Raw genomic sequence first — 6,934 nt, 5'->3', positions numbered from 1 at the left:
TTAAATTTATCAACTTGGTATCAATACAGCTAGCACTTTATGAAAGTATTATGTGAAGTTTGTTCTCTTAAGGGATATATTGATTGAGGGCAAAGAGCCAAATATTTCTATTATTAGATCTGGGAATGCTAGATCAAAACTCAGTCTGTTATAAACAACATACAAATGTTTCATATACACAGATCTCATGCTGATTCTGTACCAGCAAACCCACTCCTAACAAGCAGATAAGCCTATTAATTGATGATTAAGACTACAGGAAGATCAGTCATTATATCCAATGCTTCTTGTATGCATTCATTGAACAAACCTATTGACAGAAACCGTACAGAATCATTTTTGTCTAGGAATTATATTTTAAAAAAGGAGGAGAGCATCTAAACAAAAGCAGATTTCAAACCTTGTTCATGCAGCATAAAATAGCCTTAATTAATTAAATTTTGAAACTAAAGCTTTGCAGTTTGAAAGAGATTATCACATGTCTCTCCATCATATATAGTAGTTATTAATTGAAAGGTGAACAATAAAGCCTAAAGATGACATCTGATAAGAGCCATATTAAAAACCAAAACAAGGAAACAAAAACACCACCCAAGTATTTTACAGTTTAATTTTTAAAGGGCTATGATACAAAGTATTCTGGAATATATTTTCACTTGCTATCCCTTACTACATATGCGTAAGCAAGTAGGGCGCAAAAGTTCATGAAGTGCCATTTTATCAATTATAAGAAAAATAGTAGGATTTTTATATCAACAACAAAAAAAAAACCCACACCAAAGAATTTTTGGCTCTGCTTAAACCAAAAAAAAGTCTTAAAGAACAGCTAATGACATAAGACTGTAATATTTTCCCATGAACTGTATGATGAAGATATCAATAACAATACAATCTTCATATTTCTAAAATACCGCTAGAATAAGAGAAGCAAACATCCCTGTACTTTCACAGAAGTTGCAAGAAATAAAAACAATTTGATTGAGTACTGAAGGTATCTTATTATGAGGGGGGGGGGGGGGGAAATAACAACAAAAACCCCAAACCCACCAGATTCACGTAGGAGTCACATCCTGTTACAAACATCAAACAACAATGAGCCTTTATTACCATGCTATGATTCCTTCATTTCAAACATGATTAATTAGCAAGTATAACACTCACCAAAACTCCCACCACGCTGCTGTTTGCTGCCTATTTGCAAATGGGTCTCTATCAAGTATCCATAAGCTGTATTAGTCTCATTTATGACACTGAAGAAAAGAAGTCAAAGCGTCTTGCTTTAAGGAAGGTTTCGCTCATACCTTAACCAAAAAGAAAAGAAAAGAAAAAGAAAAAGAAAAGAAAAGAAAACAAAACAAAAACTCAACAACAAACAGACACCAAAACCATCTTTTTTCGAAGGGATTCCTTGAAAGTCCAAACACAAACTTCATGCAAAATAAAAACTTTTCTAAAAAGTTGCTAATCAATTCAAACGGTTGAAAATAAGTAGAGAGAAAAGATCAGTTTAGACTTTGTTTTGGTCTTTTCTTTTTTTTTTTTTTACTTGAAACCTCAACTTTATATTCCATTTGAAATACACTGCTTCTGTTGAGAATGAAAGTGTGGTTCATATGTCAAAAATGGAAATAAAAAGAGGATGAGAAGGGGAAGGCACACTTAACAGACTCTTAACTTGTTTTAAGCTGTGCAAACAGATATCTTCAAATGTACCTTACTTACAATAAACATTACTTTGGCAGCAAAAGAAACTTTGCTTCATGGGGAGGAGTGGTGGAAACTGAGATTACAAATACAGAAGAAGAAACAAGACTGAGATGAGAGCAAAAAAAGCTGAAACTGCCTTCTCGAGCTGAACTCTATAAATACCATCACAAAAACAACAGAAAAAGGTTCAATTTGGAAGCAACAGATGTATTCCCAAGCAAGAAAACATCCCTGATGAAATAATACACGGACATACAGAGAAGATCTTTAAAAGTATGAAGAGATGCCTGTATGGCAAAGCTGAAGTTTCAATGTGAAAATAAAAATTAGGCAGAAGATGCAATACCTCCTTGGTTTACCAGCTCTGTATCACAGATACTTGATGATTTTGTCACGCCCAGAGCAGAGTCATTTTTAAGTGCAAATCGGTCCTACTCTCTCCAGCTTTTTCAATTTTATAAATTTGGGATCAAAAACATCAAAGCACCTTCCACTTCGGACCTAACTTTTAGAGGATCAATGTGACAAGTCACTGCTTGATAGATGTTTCTCATGATAAACGACTTGTTCAAAAGAGACATTGTAGCTTTCATTTCCTGACCACAACACACTTTTAATTTGCAACAGCAGAGCTGCTCGAGTGTGACTAGTTCCCACTTTCCAGCCTTTCAGGATTGTGGCACTGTCAGGCCACATACATGGGCAAAACAAAAACTCAGAAAGAGGTGCATCCGCAACAAAAATTGTAGCAAAAGTTTTCCTCAAACAGAAACCTAATTATGTTTGATTTCTCCCAACAGTGGGCTTTTAAACCTCCCTCCAAACCACCTCCAGTCCCTAACATTTTAGGGAGGGGGGGAGAAGAGAAGAGAAATCATATTTGGAAATATATACTTAAGTGCCGTAAAATATATATAGCTGCCTAATAGTATCATGTTTATTATACACACATATATATATTACTGCTACAATAATTATTATTATTATCTGGGAATCGCATTTAACAGTCCAAACCATCCACACCATCCAATTTCAGCTCTCAGCATACTGTCCGATTCCCGATTTAAAATTTATAAATGTAATATCCTCCTCATCACAAGCAGCAGTCCAATCTGCTCTGAATATATATTACAGCTTTAACATCACAGAGGGAAATCTCCCATCTGGCAATCACATTCGCTCCAACAGCTCTAGGAAAAAAAAAAAAAAAAAAAAAAAATGTTCCGCTCTCGCTCGTTCGCTCTCCTCCTTAAAACATTTCTCAGGGCAAATTATGTGCATCTAAAATAAACAGTCGCCTTATTGATCACTTCAAAGTCAACAAGTTCTAACTGCAAAATGCAATCACATCGTTCCATCATATAGCACCCAGGACGTGTTTAGCAATATAGTCACCTACAGCACCAAAATAGGAGTGTACATTGTGCAACTGCTTTCTCAATTTCTTTCTTGCATTCAGGTATGTTATTATAAGAGATCATCAGCCACACACGCCGGACCTCCCCCTTATCCCAAACACACACACACATGCACACACACACTCGCTCTCTCTCCCAGGGTCTCTCTCCATCCTTATTTGTTGCTACCACACGCAATTAAAAGTGAACGTACCCCCTTTTTGGTTGCACAAAACAGACTAATAGTCACTTCTGTTATTAGTTCCTTAGCCTTAATTGCATACCTAGAGGTGCATCTACTGCACCACAAGGAGACCTATTGAAATTCCCCATGCTCCATTTTATCTGACTTTTTTGGAGGAGGGGGCAGTGTGGGGGGCTGGAGAGTGACCGTTAAAATGAAGCCAGTTTCAGCACCTGATTATTTCATTCTGTTACACATTGAGAACAGAGCAGTGGGAACCAGACACTTGTAAACTGAGCATAAATTACCACTTATTAAACAGTATTAAACATTCGGCCACAACAGTAATTTTGTTTGTTTACATGCAAAACATTCCCCCACCCCACATCAGTTAAAACCTCTAGCAGATGATTACGCCGAAAGTAAGAGAGGGAAAAGCAGCTGGAGTTCAAATGAATACTCAAAAATTATTAGTTTGCAAAAGGAAAAGATGCATTTTAGGCGTGTATGTACGAGTATGTAGACGTATAGGTGTATATATTCATTGCTACGCATTTTCCCCTTCTCCAGTCACCAAGTTTTACTAATTTACATACCATTGGAGTTCAGTGGTGTATATAGTGCACCGCTAGTAACATGCAACTTTAGGTTTTACAACCGAGATCAATACAATGGACAAAACTAATGCTATAATCGAAGCAGAAATGATAAACAAATGATAGCAAGAGAAAAAAAATGCTTATCTATACACAAGTGAAAATATACTATTAAACATTAGGTATTTATTACAAAATATTTGCATGCAGAGTCCTCGGTGCGTTATCATGCTATTTAAATTTGTCTTTGCTATTTAGATGCAAAGGAAGTAGATCCCAAAACGGACATACCATAAACACTGGTGCTACTGATCATTTCTTGCTGGCAGCACAAAAAGCTGAATTGGATTTTTCACAAGCAGGAATTCCAAAGGTTGCTTTTCATTAAAGCCACTTTTCCTCTCAGCTATCAAATGTCACTGCCTTGAAACGTGGGCCCTTTCGTCAGGTATTCATTTAACCTACATGCATATAATTAAGTGGGAAAGCAACATCAACAAAAAGGGGATCTCAGATCACAAGAGAAGAAAGAAAGGGAAAAAAAAAGCACATGACCAGGAATGCAAGTCCATGTCAATTTCACTCACTCCCATTGAAACTAACAAGAGCTCCAGGGAGGATAGTAATAGGATCAGTGGATTGTATATACCATTAAATTATACATCTTTCTCTCCCTTCCGAGCCAACAATACGCCCACCACGCTGTACCCCCTCCAAGATGATGTGCTTACATTTTACTGCAACAGCTCCTCTGACATATTCGTGCCCCCCCCAGCCAAGACACAGCAATTTAAACCTAACTTTTGTTTTGCGAGATTCTTATTTGCACTTATTTGCTCAGAAGTTAGTTGCCTCAAAGTCCAGCCCCGCGTTACCTGCAGTTTATTATTTTCAATGCAACTTAAAAATAAATCCAATTAGGAGGAGGAGGAGGTGGGGAGGGAGCTTGCAATCGCGAACTCTTAATCTGCCTACTATTGTTGGCAATGATCAAGCAGGAAAAACCCATGCACTGCGATTGTATATCTCTACTTTCCAGACTACGATTAGGAAAGCAGACCGGAGTGTTTAGTATCAGAAAGCGACTGCAAATTAGACAAAATATTTAGGGCACGAGCAGGCGATTAAAAAAATACGCGGCTGTCTCGGAAAGCTTTAAGATTTAATAAAATTTAAAACGATGGTAGGAAGACTAGGGGGAAAAAAAAAAAAAAAAAAGATCCGCTTACCTGGAGATTTGGTACAAGAACCCGATAGGTTAGAGTAGCATCGATCCGATGTGTTTGCTGATGAATGGGGGCTCGGGTTAAGTGAAGGTGCCTATGATTTGAAATCATTCCAAGTTTTTGAAGGGAAGACTGACTGCAGCCTCTGCCATGTTGGAATTTCAAACCCAAAACAGCTGCTTTGCAAGGAGCCAGCATGCCAGCAGCTGGACGCCTGCGCAGAGCGCCGCCGAGCCAAATTCAAATCACTTTCACGCGAAGAGCCAAAGATCAGTTTTCAAAGGGGGAGCGGCGCGGGGGGCGGGGGCGCTCCGCGGCCCTGCGCGCCGGGGCTGCCGCTTCCCGCGGGGGACGGCGGGGCGCCCGCGCCGCGGCCCCGCTCTCGCCTCCCGGGGCGGCGGGACGGGGAGAGCGGGCTCCCTCCGCGGCGGCGGCGGCGGGGCTCCCCCCGGGCGCGGCGGCGCTCCGCGGCGCGGGGCGGGGGGAGGGCCGGGGCCTAGCGGCGGCCCGCGCCCGCGGGGCAGGCGGCCAGGGAGCCGGCGGCGGAGGTTCCCCCGGCCGCTGCCGCCGCCGCCCCCGCTCCGCCGCGGCCGCCCCGCGCCTCCCCGCCTGGGGCCGGGGGTGGCGTCCCGGCTCGGCCGGCGGCGGCCTGCGCGGCTGCCCTCGCCGGCCCGCTCCTGCGCCGCGTCCCCGGGCGGCCGGTGTCGGGGCTCGCTGGCCGCCGCCGCCGCCGCCTCCCGCCTGAGGAAAATGGCCGGGGTGGAAGTGCCCCGCGCGCCGGCGGGCCCGGCCCGGCCCGGGCGGCGGCCGGCGCCGCGCAGACGTGCCCCGTCCCCGCGCCGCTCCCGGGGAGCCCCAGCAGCTGCCCGCCGGAGCCCGGCTGCTAGCAGCCGCGGCGAGGCATTCCCGGTAGCCGGCAATGGCTGAGGGGCCCCGGCAGCCACACCTCCCTCTGCCCGCACTTCCCCAGCCCCGGCTCGGCGGGGGATGGCAGGGAGCCAGCTACCCCGGCCCACAGCTGCCGGGGACTCCCCTTGCATAAGAGGGATTCCCCGGGGGGCTGTTAGACGGGCTTTACAGCCTCTTTATGCCGGCAGGGAAGGCATAAAGTGGCTACGCGGCACAAATTGGGCCCTCCCTCTCGCACATCGGTTACGCTGCCTCTCGCACACGGGTCTTTCTCCGGCGCGACCGACCCGCCGTGCCCGGTGCTCACGGGCACCCTGCGCCCTCCACGCCATCCCTGCGCCCGTCTACGCGCCCACCTCCCTGCTACCGCGGCTGTGGAAAGGAGGGCGAGGGCTTCCCAGGAGACGGATCTACGTTCCTGGTTTTACACCTGATGGGACTATCGGAGCATTTTTACCTCCTCTTCAAACGTGGAAGAAGCCACGCTGTCTGGATGCCGTTGCTGGGCTCTGGCTTAGGGTCCTCCTGGAGCAGTTTCACTTCCTCTGCCTCGTCCTACCGAGGAGTTAAGGATGGCTTGGGAGGGTTGTTTGTCCGTCCTGGATGTGGAAGAGATGGATAAAATTTTCTTGGTAAAAGAGGGAGATACAGTGGGAATATGGGCTCTGGAGGAGGCAGAGGAGACCAGTCCCAGGGGATTAGCATCCGGAGGAGTGGGAATGGACTGGCTTCCTCGCTGCTTTGCTTTTCAGTAACCTAGCAGGCCTAAATAAAACCCAGAAGTAGTTGCCAGCAGAAGCTGCTCTCAGCCAGTCCCTATCCCACCAGGGAGTGGAAAAGAGAGGACGGGAAGGCCTGGCTGATGTGGTCCATGAAGTCACTCAGTCAATCCAAAATTATCTTCACCAGATGACT

General features: G+C 45.0%; 1 long non-coding RNA gene across 1 annotated transcript; it reads right to left on the bottom strand.

Moving 5' to 3' along the window:
- Window positions 1-370: 370 nt before the first annotated feature.
- Window positions 371-5,240, bottom strand: LOC142031317 (uncharacterized). Its single transcript, XR_012650488.1, has 3 exons — window positions 5,114-5,240; window positions 4,176-4,345; window positions 371-1,301 (listed from the first exon to the last, which is right to left on the bottom strand). It is a non-coding gene; the product is annotated as an uncharacterized LOC142031317 (long non-coding RNA).
- Window positions 5,241-6,934: the final 1,694 nt, after the last annotated feature.

The sequence above is a fragment of the Buteo buteo genome, chromosome 5 (assembly GCF_964188355.1).
Source record: "Buteo buteo chromosome 5, bButBut1.hap1.1, whole genome shotgun sequence".
NCBI classification, from domain to species: Eukaryota; Metazoa; Chordata; class Aves; order Accipitriformes; family Accipitridae; genus Buteo; species Buteo buteo.
Note: the sequence above shows the minus strand (reverse complement) of the source record. Positions and strands in the feature narration are given on the sequence as shown.